This window comes from Ipomoea nil, unplaced genomic scaffold (assembly GCF_001879475.1).
Source record: "Ipomoea nil cultivar Tokyo-kokei standard unplaced genomic scaffold, Asagao_1.1 scaffold0302, whole genome shotgun sequence".
Classification (NCBI taxonomy): Eukaryota; Viridiplantae; Streptophyta; class Magnoliopsida; order Solanales; family Convolvulaceae; genus Ipomoea; species Ipomoea nil.
In genome coordinates this window covers 1,556,759-1,565,596 of record NW_017616730.1, presented here as the reverse complement: position 1 = coordinate 1,565,596, position 8,838 = coordinate 1,556,759, and positions in this window count along the sequence as shown.

Below are 8,838 nucleotides of genomic sequence, written 5' to 3'. Positions count from 1 at the left end.
CATGTTAGACATATATATGTGGTGTAATTTGGGTATGATATTATACTTAATTAATGATATTCTTTCTTTTCATTATTTTATATATTTTTACAACTCATTGTTCCAAAAGGTTGAATCCCCAACCTTAAGGCCCCTCACGCCCCTGCCCAACAGAACATCTGGCAGAATATAAATCATGGTAAAACAGTTAAACACAGAGGCAAGTATAAGTAATCGTAGTTCATTTGTTTCGTTCCAATGGGACTTGTTTATTAAGTAAAAAATATCTACATAAAAGAACAATAGATACAAGTTTAATGTATGTATATATGAATAGGTATCTCCTGATAGATATATATAGGGAAGGGATCAGGTGCATTTGTGGCTTCCCGTGCGGTTGTGCGGTAGATTAATGTGCGTGAGTCGCGTGCTTAATGTGCTTGAGATTTGTACTTAATGTGCGTGAGTGTGTAATGTTAATGTGCGTGAGTTTTGTACTTAATGTGCCTGAGTATTGTGCTTAATGTGCGTGAAGTTTGTGCTTAATGTGCGTGACATGAATTCAGAATTAGGAGCTCAAAAGGAAGCAGAACAGAAAGAGAAGGTGGGTGAAGCTTTTCTGTTTGTGTGTGAATGGATGGATATATGTAAATGCACATATGGCTGTTCTGATTTTATGTTAAAAACAAGACAAAATCCATTCCTCCCCCACTTCGAAACAAAAAACAAGAAGAAAATGCAGCAATGGATGCGCATAATTTTCACAGCAGTGGATGAAGAACATACTCACGCACATTAAGCACACAATTCACACATCTTAGGCACAAGACTCACACACCTTAAGTACAAAACTCACGCACATTAACATTACACACCCACACATATTAAGTACAAATCTCAAGCACATTAAGCACAATACTCACGCACATTGAGTACAAACCTCACGCACATTAATCAACCGCACAACCGCACGGGAAGCATTCAACCGCGCGGGAACCTTACACTATATCACTGCTGGAAATTATGAAATTTCTGACCACCTGAAAGTGATTTTAAATCAAGTCGAAAGCCTTATTCCGACCACTTTTGGCATTCGAAAAAACCTTTGTTGCTATTTCCGACCACTTTTTGCTTTCGACTTGATTTATGATTACTTTCTCGATAATTTTCAGCAATGTATATATATATATATATATATATATATATATATATATATATATATATATATATATATATATATATATATTGTAGGGTTAATTATGCAGATGATGAGATTTTTGTATTTGATTTCTTTGCTTTATGTTGAAGGGAAACAAAAATCTATGAATAATTATTGTGAAATGATTTATCCTGTAACACAAGTCAATATTCCGGCCTCATCATAATCTAGTCATTGCTAGCTAGGGATTGGAAATTGAGAAGAGAATCCTCCTTCAAGTCAATGACCCTATAGCTATAAGGTAATCTTGCTACAATAATGCTACTCTATGGCATTAAAATAAAAAAAAAATTAATAAATAAGAAACTTAATTACTAGTTTACCAAAAAAAAAAAAAAAAAAAAAAAAAAAAAAAAACTTATCTTGGGGGTAAAGTAAGAGTTAACCTATTTTCATGCATCAAAGTCTTTGTGTATATAACTTCTTTTTACATTTTTCAGGTTGCTCATCTGTGAGTGAATCCTTTTGTGACAATCAACACCACATTTTAATGACAGGATATTAGATTCAACTTTTTGAGCTGCTGCCCAATAATAAAATATTAATGTTTTACGGTCCATGTGATAATTTGGGGATAGGGAAACGAGAAACTCCATACGAGGTTTTGGAGAGTTAAAAGGAAACTTCGTTACTTTGTTAAGGTACATGAATGAATGTACAATGAGAGAGGACTGACATATAATAATAATGGCATGGCTTCTCTAGCAGACAGCAAATGGTTCCATCTCTCTTCCTTGTATAGCTTCAGTGTTAGCTTTTTTGCCTGAGTTTTTTTGTGTCAGGTGTTCTTGGGTACACTTTTGTTGTATTTACAATGGCAGTTCAAAGATGGTAGAAGCTTGCCCAACAAGATGGTAAATTGGTAATTTGAGGTCGTGAAAGTCTCGTACAAAATAAAGTTTTTCATTTGAATCTTATCAATGAAACAACATATATCGAATTGGGAAAACTGCAAATGATCAAAACGCTTACTACTATGTTAAAAAGTATACCTAAAAACGAATGTATAACTTTATTTTTTAACAATTACATAATTGTCAATAACAAAATGGTAAATTTGGCTTTCCAGCCTCTACCAACAATACCTTCCCCCTAAATAGGTTCTAATAATTGTTTGGCTTCAAATTCATTAAAATTAGTCCTGAAAATGGTGGTTGAGTAGATGGAGTATGATTTTCATACTTGAAGGTTGGGATGAGTTCAATTCTTACCAACACACTCTCGATCCAGCCCATTGTATAAGATTTTTCTAATGCGATTTACCTCTCTTGTGTGGTTTACAGTTTATTGCATATTCTGTGATTTATAGGCTATTACACAAGAGAGAGAAATTTACCTAATATATACTCTCAAATAGTAAATGCGAACTTTACCCTTGATCCATATTTATTTTTTTTTTGGAAATTATATATGGTTAAAAGAATTGAGAATATATAGGCTAAGTTATCGAAGAATGGGTTTAAAACCCATTACTATTAGAGCACTACACTGCGAACGTAAGACAGGGAATGGGACAACTGCCTGCTTGCTTTGTCGGCCCAAAGAATTGGGCTTAAGATTGGGCTGTACAATATATTTAGTCAGACTAGGCTAAAAGCAACGGCAAATTATGCTCTGCATCCGTATGCACCATGCATGGTGCATACGGATGCAAAAACGACGTCGTTTTAATAAAACGCGCGTCTTCCCTTAAAAAAAAAAATCAGGTTCAATTCCCAGCAACAACATATGAACTAAAATTCCATAATCGATGAACTATAATTCTATAATCTAATCTATGAACTAAAAATACCAGAATGAATGAACTAAAATTCCATAATCTATAAACTAAAATTTCATAATCGATGAACTACAATTCCATAATCAATAAACTATAATTCCATAATCAATGAACTATAATTCCATAATCTATGAACTAAAATTCCAGAATGAATGAACAATATAATGTTGTTGCTGGGAATCGAACCTGAATTTTTTTTAAAGGGGAGACGCGCGTTTTTTAATAAAACGATGTCGTTTTGGCATCCGTATGCACCATGCATGGTGCATACGGATGCACAGCATAACGATTGAAAAGCAACTGCCTGGGCATAATGATGGATGTTTTACCTATCACAATCAAACATCCTCATAATGTAAAGGAGTTAATACCTCCAATGGTCTTCCGAGTAGGAAAATATTTGGTGTATTTCCATTTTAAACTCCTAACTTGTACTCCTCATAGTCTCTTGATGTAGACATTTTTCTATGGGCCCACATAATGAAAATGACCAACCTCTGAGTATTATGGATTTACCAGCTGTGGTCCTTCGAGTTTTAAATGATCTCTAATGGTCATCCATGTTTTAAAAGAATATAAGAGAAGAGAAAATGCTAAAATGATTTTAATTGAGAGGGATAAATGATGTTATTTATTTAAAATAATAAGAATAAAGATAGAAAAAAATTATGAAACTATTAACTTATTTTAAAAATACTACTTAAAAGTAATATTTTAAAATCTACTCTTATTTTAAATTATTAACTTATTTTGAAAACATTATCAAACAGAATTTACAACTTATTAATAATTTAAAATAAGTTATAAGTTAAGCTCTGCTAAAAAAAGCCTAAAACTGATCCCTTAACTTGATATATAAATAATTGTACTAACAGTCCCGACCAACTACCTTAACTTCGCGTTGAAACATATTTCATATGACTATTCTCAGCATGATAGGATTGATAGCCATGTGCCCTAAATTAAATGAGGATCGAATGAAGTTTTGACCATGTGTGAGGTTGAAATTAAGGAGAGGAGCTTTGCATTTTTTTCCCCATTGGGACGACATATACAGTCTTGGGTACGGTCCATTAGTCTAAAGCCCAAAAAGCAAGTTAGTGTTTAGCCGCAACGTAATATTATATATACTCTGATGAACTCTCACTTTTATTTACGTGGCATGTTTTGATTTAAAAGTAACACACAGTTTTTATTTTGTTTTTTCTTCTTTCTCTGATAAAATTAATACATTTAACAAAGGCTCTGTTTGATAATATAGTTAACTTATCAATTAATTTTAGATTATTTGATCACTATTAACTGTTTGACTTAATTAAACAATCAATATGACTGTTTGATTAATTCTTTTTGTAATAATTTATTACTTTAAAATTCTAAAATTCAAAAAGCTGATCATCAAAACAGTTGTTTGTGAAAGTTATTTTGCATGTAATAACTATCAGCTAACAACTAATTTACCAAATACTTTTATATCATCATCTAATGTTATCAACTAGTCAAACTCATTAACTTAATCAGCTAACAGCTATTTACGCAACACCCCCAAAAAATTTTAAGAGAAAGTTATTTTGCATGTAATAACTATCCGCTAACAACTAATTTACCAAACATTTTTCTACCATCATCTAATGTTATCAACTAGTCAAACTCATTAACTCAATCAGCTAACAGTTATTTACCCAACACCCCCAAAATTTTTTAAAAAAAGTTATTTTGCATGTAAAAACTATCATCAAACAACTAATTTACCAAATACTTTTCTACCATCATTTAATGTTATCAGCTAGTCAAAATATTTAACTCAATCAGCTAACAGTTATTTACCCAACACCCCCAACCATTTTTTATCCATAACAATATATTACAATTATCATTTTCCTTAGCCGCATATACTCTCACTACTCTATCTCCACAACCCACGAATCATGCTGGTTTTGCCGGCGCGGCGGTTCTCCGGCGACAGCGCTCTCAACTCTCAAACAGTCAAACCCATAATCGTTGCATTATATTGCCGGTGAGTTGCATCTATCTTGACCATTTGTCATTGGAGTTTCAACCATTCAAAGAATATTGCTACTTTACTTCCACTACTTCTACTTAACCCTACTTATTTTGATATTTTCTATTAAAAGAAGTCTTACAATTTCATAGATAAATAATAGTTTTATTTTTATTATTTTTTAAAGTATAATCAAATATTTTTATTCATAACAAGTTAACAGCGTTGCTCTTACTATTCGATATTATAATACGGTTTTACTTTTTAAAGGCAAAAAGGAAGATATATATATTTTTTGGTTATTAGTATCTTGAATCTTTGAGTTTGAACAATTAAAATATAAGTAATATAATAGTTAGTCTCATTTTCTACTTTTTGAAAGCCAAGAAAGTCATTATATTAAATAAAAAAGGGTTCAAACAAACAGATGAAGAATCCCTCCAGATAGAGCGAAGGGTTAAAGCACCGTCCTCTCTTTAGCTAGACAATGGGCTACCCGATTGGCATTCCTGCTAATAAAACTAACATAACAACTAGGAATTAAACTAATCAGGCGTAAACAAGATTGAATAACATGATCAACATAGGAAGTCAGTCTCATTTTCTACTTATTTATAAAAATATGACATACTTCTATTGATAAACAAAGTGAGCTAGGTATAGTACTTTTTACGTTATTCATTTTTTTGTAAATTAATGAAATCGAAACATATGACGAGAATTTTATTTTTTAAAAACATTACACATGTCGGTCATGTGGATGGCAATACGTGTGACGAGGGAGACTGTTGGGTTTACAAGTTGGGGAGGACCTATCAAAAAGGATTAATAAGTTGCTCTCAGCAGCTAAAAAGTATGGCGTGACTTGATCATACTTTGCATTTGCCTTTTATCTCATTATATAGAACAGATACAAAGACATGTGACGGTGAAACAATTGGGTCTATGAATTTTGGAGGACCTATAGCTAGTGAAAGGAATTAAGTTGCTCTCAATAGTTAACTGTATGGCGTGACCTCACCATGCTTTGCTCTTTACTTCTGTCGCATTATATAAAAAAAATACAAACACTGCACATGTGACATGGGTATAGTTTAGTCTACGAGTTGCATATGGAGGACCTATCAAAAGGGCTTAAGATGCCCCTAACAACTAACAATATGGTGTGGCGTGACCACGTTTTGCTCTTTACTTGTATCTCATTGTACAGAATAAAATACCGACACATGTGAGGTGGGACAGTTTAATCTACAGATTGTAGCGGACTTATCCAAAAAGATTACGTTACTCTAAACAGCTAACAATTTGGCGAGATTTGATCACATTTTGATCTTTACTTTTATCTCACTATATAAAAAAACACACTTGTCAAATTGTCCATAGAAGAAATATTTAGAGAGAGGGATGGTGGAGGAGGCTAGGGTAGGCAGCTAGGGTTGTGGGGGTTCACTGTTGCTTGCAAAGTGACAAGAGTGCACGTGGGAGGAATTGCATGGGGTGGACTAGGACCGTTCAGGTGCTATGGGGCCCCACATCGTGTCAAATCGACGTCCCATCGAGTTGACCGCAGAATGCGGGATTCTCGTACGATCTCATCAACTTGTTGTTTTTTTATTTTTACTGAATATTATGACAACAAAAATAATTAGACATATATACTAACAATAATTACATTTGAATTTTACATTTATTATATACGACCATTCATAAGAGCAATCTCTACGAACGAGTTTTTGGATTGTTTTGAAATGAAAAATTATGACGGAGTTTTTTAACAGTTAGGGGTGGAATTTCCTTTTACAAATGGAGTTTTTTAAGAAGAAAAAAAAAATAAAAGAGGTTTACATGTGAGAACGCTTATGTGTCTGTTGGGCGCTTCAAAATGACCGTCATGCTGATTTTAATCTTTGTTTAAAAAAATAAAAATGAATGGAAGTTACATTGCTAGCTTCTTTCTTCTTTTTAATTTTTAAATTTCTACTTATTAAATATTTTAAAATTAAAAGAAATTGAAAATTTTTAATGTAATATATAATTTAATATCATATTATTTGAATTGAAATTTTATAATTATGAATTATCAATTAAATTAAAATTTGACATATTTGGTTTGAATATGAATTATAATAATGATAATTACATTTATAATTATAATTTTTAGATAATAAAAAATAAAAAATAATTAGAATATGGTTTTGTAAATTGATGAGTGCATAAAAAATTTAGAAAAAAAAAAATTCTAAATTATTGAAAACAAGAGTTTTCGAGATTGGATGAGATAGTGAACGATGAGATGGATGTTGGGGTCCACAAAAAACTGAGAAAAAAAAAACTTAATTGCTGATGTTAGTTGCTCTAACAATAGGATTTTTTGGGGGTAATTTTTTAGACAAATTAGATGACGTGGGGAGATATGCAGTAAAAGAAAAAACATTAGTATTAATTTGTGTTTGTGTATGATTTTTTATAAAGTTATAAAAAGAACATATGGTCATCAGTCGGCACAAGTTGCATATGCGCCCACTAAGCTCGTCACCACGTACTGTTACACAGTTTGTTTCCCTTTCTCTTTCTTGATTGTCTTGACAAAAGTTTCACATTTAGATTTTAATGAAGTGGTTGCTCTGATATTCTTTAAACTCAAAAAAGTATTCAGAGATTATCACCAAGGTCGTGTCATTTTGGTTGTCAAAGGTGCAAATATTTTCAATGAAAATGGTCAAATATATAGAGAGCATTCAACCCTAAAAACATATACAATAGGCTTAGAAGAGTTCTAGCTACTACATATATTCTAAATCTCTACTTTCTTACTTTATTTCTTAATGTAATAAACAGTGACAAACTATTTTCATAATGCAAATCTCAAAAAAGTATCTACATTAAAAATATAATTTGAAATTTGATGGAGTGATTTGCATTGTCCTAGCTAATTAACCTCCTTGGTCCCATGTGTAAGCTAAGGGTTTTTTAAAAGTGTTTAGATTATATATATATATATATATATATATATATATATATATATATATATATATATATATATATATAATTACCATTACTTTTTTTTGTTAATATATATGTTTTCAGGCACCCCGCACTAAGCGACCAACTCTACTAAAATGATATTGACAAGAATTGAACTCATAACTTTTTAGTATGAAAATCATACTCCACTTGCTCAGCCACTCTTTCACAATAATTTTTTATATATAATTATATTGCCGATATATATTTTACTTAATCTTCTGCCATATATATATATATTTTACTTAATCAGACATACAATAAGTATCTATAGTTCCTAGACCAACTTAATTAATTTTTTTTTCTGACACCAAAATACAATATAATGGGTTAATGGGACCCCTTCATTATATTGTTCTCACTGAACTTTTTACACATCAACTTATTACAAAGTATATATTTATAATTTATTTTATAACCATAAGTGATTATTATTATTATTGGAATACAGCCTTCATAAAAGTTAAAACTCAAAAGAATATCTTGGGGCAACTCTAGCAAGATTAGTTGAGCTATTGGTTTAGTAACCACATGATTCTCGATTTGAACCAGTCAGTACAGTTATGAACAATCTAGGCTAGTTTATCTTTTTATAATAAAGCGGGTTGCAGCGTAATGATAGAGTGAGCAGGAGACAGCCTGCGGGGTTCCTACCCCTTCCCTCTGACAAAAATAATAATAATAATAATAATAATAATAATAATATAATAATAATAATAATAATAATAATAATAATAATAATAAGGCCGATTGCACCCAAAGCGCACATTTGAATAGTGATTGCAAGCTTTCCACAAATTTATTTTTATGTTTTAAAATTGTCCGTATGTAACA